Below are 5,153 nucleotides of genomic sequence, written 5' to 3'. Positions count from 1 at the left end.
CAAGTCCATCACTACTCCCAGGTTTCAGGCCTGATTGCTAGTTTTTAGTTGTAATAACTGAAGCTGTGCATTGACTTTAGATCGTTCCTCTTTAGGTCCAAAAATAATGACTTCAGTTTTGTTTTTGTTCAGCTGGAGAAAGTTTTGGCACATCCACACATTTATCTGTTCTAAACATTTATTCAGTGATTGGATGGGTTCAGAGTCACCTGGTGACATCGTAATGTAGAGCTGTGTATCATCCGCATAGTTGTGGTAGCTAATATTATTTCCTGTTATAACCTGAGCTAGTGGGAGAATATAAATATTAAATAAGAGGGGTCCTAGGATTGAACCTTGGGGTACCCCACATGTGACCTTTGACCTCTTTGATGAGAAGTTTCCAATTGAAACAAAGAAATCCCTGTTCTTTAAGAAAGATTCAAACCAGTCGAGCACCGAACCGGAGAGTCCGACCCAACTTTCAAGTCGATTCAGTAACATGTCGTGGTCGACAGTGTCAAAAGCTGCACTGAGGTCCAACAGAACCAGCACCGTGGTTCTCCCACAGTCCGTATTTATATGGATATCACTGAATACTTTTGCGAGGGCAGTCTCCGTGCTGTGGTGAGCACGAAAACCAGACTGGAAAGTGTCAAAGCAGTTGGTCATCATGAGTAACGCCAAATGTATCAAATGTGATACATTTGGCGTTATAACGCCAAATTATATGCCAAAGGAACGCCAAATTGCTGCATTGTTGTAGCACTTTTTATGTTTGAAAACTCATGTATCAAATATGATAAATGTATCATATTTGATACATGAGTTTTTGAGACCTCCAAATGAGCAGTGTGACATTTTTTTTGCTTTGTTCAGAAGGATCAATAAAGGCTCCAGTTTCAAAGAATTAGAATTTTCTGTCAGTTATTTCATGATGTGGGTTTTACAGGGTTAAACTGACGTAATTGTCGACATGTTGCAGCAGAGGATAGGATTACAGAGTGAACGTGTTTGAAGCTGTAAGTGAGTGTGTGTGAACAGTGCTAACGTTTCAGGAGAGATCTGAGCCCGGACGTGAGGAAGCATAAACTAACCCAGGTGTAATAAAAGTGCATGTGTGGATGTGAGACTTCCTTTGAAACTCTGAGACTTTCCTTTCTCATCCCTGCCTGTTAGGTTACGTTTAAGTCAAGGTCATTGAAAAATCTGAGTTTTATGCTTTTCTCCATTTTACTTGAAATTGAATAATGGCTGAGATTTTTTTTTTTTTCTTCATATAAGTGTTTCAGTGTGTTCACATTTGAGGAACTACCAGCTTTACACATCTGGATTCCAATAACAACATATGGAAACAAGATCAGTTTACCAGATTACACCCGGGATCAAACCCTGGCTTTGATTATCATTTTAAGCTCACCGTGTCAGGCCTGACGTTTTTAAACATCTGATCAGATGTTGAAAAGCTACTCTTTGTCTGCTTTAGGTTAGTGCTGCTATCCAAATGAATATGAGAACAATACGGGATTGCAGGTAATCATAAGGACTTAACATCACTTAGAAACTAGTTAGACATTAGGGGGATTTTGCTGCGTTGGTGCTTTTGGGTTTTTGGGATTAAAAGCTGACCTCTCTCTAATAGGCTGTGAGGCTCATTTGCAAGAACCTGTTTAGTCACTGGCCAGCAGAGTTGGTAATGCTTATCAAAGATTTGGGATACATTCACATATTCCTTCAAAGTGAATCACAGTAAAATGAAAAATAGGGAGAAAGTCACAGCTTGTGCATAAAATGCTTCATTTCGCATCAACTGATTGAAAGCAGATAAAAAAAATTTTGAGGATGAAAAAAAAGTTGAGATTCATAGAAAATATTATGGCCCTGCAATGAAGGGAAAAGGTTTACATTTGCACAGTTTTTAATTTTATGTTTTAGTTGTAGCAATTGTACAGTTAGAAGATGTTATGTTTGTAGTACACTTAAATTTACAAACTGTTTTTTCCAGATCCATTCTTTCCCGGACCTACATCGCTCCCTGTCTGTCTCTCTCTATCTCTCTTCCTCTCTCTCTCCCCCCAGTCACACCTGTAACTTGTTAGTCAATTAGCCAGGTTTATTGTCCCAGCATTCACCCTCTTAGTATTTAATCAACTCTCTCTCTCATTCTTCCTTACAAGTTCCTCCTGCTAAATCCTGTTAAAGCCTGTTGCTTTCCTGGTTTCTGTGACTTTTTTTCCCTGTTTGTTTTTTGTTCTGCTCTGGCTCCCCGTGTTCTCCATAGATTTTTGTTATAATTTTTTGTTGTTTTCATTCTTCATAAAATCTTCAAATTCAATTAAAAACCTCAACCTGCTGCATTTCGATCCACCGTCAATACACATGACAAATCATGACAAATAATGTGAAATTGATCTTTGTTCACTTTTTGCTCATCAGAGGATTTATTGCCCAGTGTCTTTGTCATTGATGAATCACAAGACTGACCTAAACTGAAGCAGAAGTTTGCAGGTATGATTCTAACTTCCTCTTGTCAAATGCCAAAGTGGGCAAGACACTGCAGGCGCCGTTCCACTAGACCTCCTCTGACTGGTTCGGTCCCGGTCCGTCCCGGCCAGATTTGTTTTTTATTAGCAAATCCAGGGCAGCCTGCCTGGCTGTGCTCAGATTTTTATACCTATTTCAGGGGTAGTACTAGGCTGACTGTCCGTGATTTAGCTGTTTAATGTCTGTGATTCAGCTGTTTACTGCTAGAAGCTTGTTGCTTTAAAAGAACTGACAGCAATTAAAGACAGAAACGGTGAAGCTGTGGTTAGCCTTCTATCGGACCTATTTAGCTAGTTTAGCCAGTTTTGCTATTTAACTTGTGACGTGAAACTTATTTTGCCTCTAGATTAAAAATAAATACATAAAGTTCATGAGTGGCTTTATGCATTTGGAGGTCTCAAAAACTCATGTATCAAATATGATACAATTGCCGTTATAAGGAACGCCAAATGTATCATATTTGATAGATTTGGCGTTGTAAGGAACGCCAAATGTATCAAACATGATACATTTGGCGTTCCTTATAACGCCAAATGTATCATTACATTTTGACGGCATTTCCTAAATCCAAATGGTTCCACATTTTAAAAAATAAAGTGCCTGACTGTAATTACATTTATATGCATAGCGAAAAAATCAGCTGTCTTTAAGAGTCTTTATCATTATGTCTGGGCCAACAGTGGATTTCTGTTAGACAAAATGAAATGTCTGGATTTATTCAAGTCCATCAGAACCAGAACCTCGAGGTTCTCTATTGCTCAGTGTTGCTGCAAACAACATTGGAGATTTAAGTTGAGCTGCTCACGGCCTCCACACAATATGGAGGAACAGACAGTATAATGGTCTACCTGGAGTAGAACCGACCCATATATTGATCAGTTAGTGGGCGACTTGCCACAAACCACTGGCAAGTTTCCACCGGTTATTTTCTGTTTAAATTAGAAAACTTGAAGAAAGTTGTGTAAAGATTGTGAGTGAAATGAAAAATCAGACCACTTGAACTGAGTTTTTTTCCCCAATAGTTGCAGAATGAATTTTTCTGTAAAAAGAGGCATCTGAGTGACATTGATGGTATTTTCAGGCAAACTGCAAATTAGAACGTCTTTTTGAAAAGCTACACAGTAACTTTGAACATTCAAAAGAAAAGAAAATATGTGTACTTTGGCAATCCACATCTGGCCTTCATCAGCCACATCAGCTTAGGCCCAGCGTTTGAAAAGACAGCTGACTTCGTGGAAGAGAGCAGGAAGTGAGGGCTTATTCTTCATTCTGTGAAACATTCAGATTTGATTACCACTAAGGCACAGCAGAGCACATTGTAGCACAGGTCATCTTTGTCAGTTGCCGTCGGCTGTCTTGGTTGACAATTTTCTTGTACTCTCTGTAGTCGGCAGAGATCATGTTTAAAAAGCGGTTCTGCATGGAAAAAAAAAACAAACAAAAAAAAACGATTATCTGATTATTTACAGTCTGTTCATGGAGTTCCTAACAGAAAAAGATGGGGAGTTTGTGCACCTGAGTTAACTGTGACTAGAGCTATCTCTGCTAAGAAATCAAACCGAGCTCGTCTAAGCATGTGGTCTGTGACCCCACTCAGCCTAGGTCCAGATTAGCCTGGGGCCACCAGGGAGATAGCCTTTCAGAAGAGGCTCGCTAACCTCAGAGGACAATGGCCATGTTGTCCGTGACAGAAGGAACCATTTCTGCATCAGATTAAATTTCTCACAAAAGAAAAGAATTTAAAAAATTCCTCCTCTATTTAATTTCATGTCAAGCTGGTTGAGTTTTTAAGGTTTTGGCAGCTTAATAGTTACTGAATCCATACCAAACATTTTACAACCTAACACTGTTAATGTCTTATTACTGATTTATTATGTCCAGCAGTGGTTTTGTAAACTGCAGATCTCAGTAGTTTCCTGCTGTTTAGAAATTTGAGATTTCATATCTTTTTATAGGCTTCACCAGTCCTCGTGTGTGTTTGTCATGTACTTCCTCTGCAGCTTTGTCTGTTTCTGTTTCATGATTCGATTCTCAGTACATCTGTGTTTAGGGTAAAGGTCATGGTTTGGCTATATAAGTGAATGAAAAATGAACAGAAGTTCACGCAAAGTCTCTGTGAAGATAAAAAGACATGATATTTGTGGGTGTATGCTCCATATGGAGGACTACTTTCATAACAAAGGAAAGTCATTTGTGACTTTCCAAGGCAGTGTGTGGTTTTGCTTCCTGACCCAGAAAGTCCAGGTTAGACATAAATACAGTTTCTAGAATTAATGGAAGTCAATACAAAGTCCTCAGTTTGTGTAGAAGAACAAGGATGTGTGTGTACATGTGTGCAAAGTCGATGTACTGATCAGTGTATCTCAACACCAAAAATCTTCTTAGTTGATTTTTATTGCAATGATGGAATAATTAGAATATACCATGTAATTATGTGTAAAGGTCGTCTGCCTATTTAAAATAATTGTGTTTTTTTTCTTAAATTTTATAGGTTCATTGTGTGATTTTATTTTGATGACTTTGTACAGCCTAGCGGCAATAATTATCCCAGGTTTCTGTTAATATAAAACATCTGAACTGACATCTTGCCTAATCCTCTATAATTTTTAAAATCTAAAATCTTTCAATAA

This window comes from Poeciliopsis prolifica, unplaced genomic scaffold (assembly GCF_027474105.1).
Source record: "Poeciliopsis prolifica strain line A6 unplaced genomic scaffold, Auburn_PproV2 SCAFFOLD030, whole genome shotgun sequence".
In the NCBI taxonomy this organism is placed as follows: domain Eukaryota; kingdom Metazoa; phylum Chordata; class Actinopteri; order Cyprinodontiformes; family Poeciliidae; genus Poeciliopsis; species Poeciliopsis prolifica.
Note: the sequence above shows the minus strand (reverse complement) of the source record.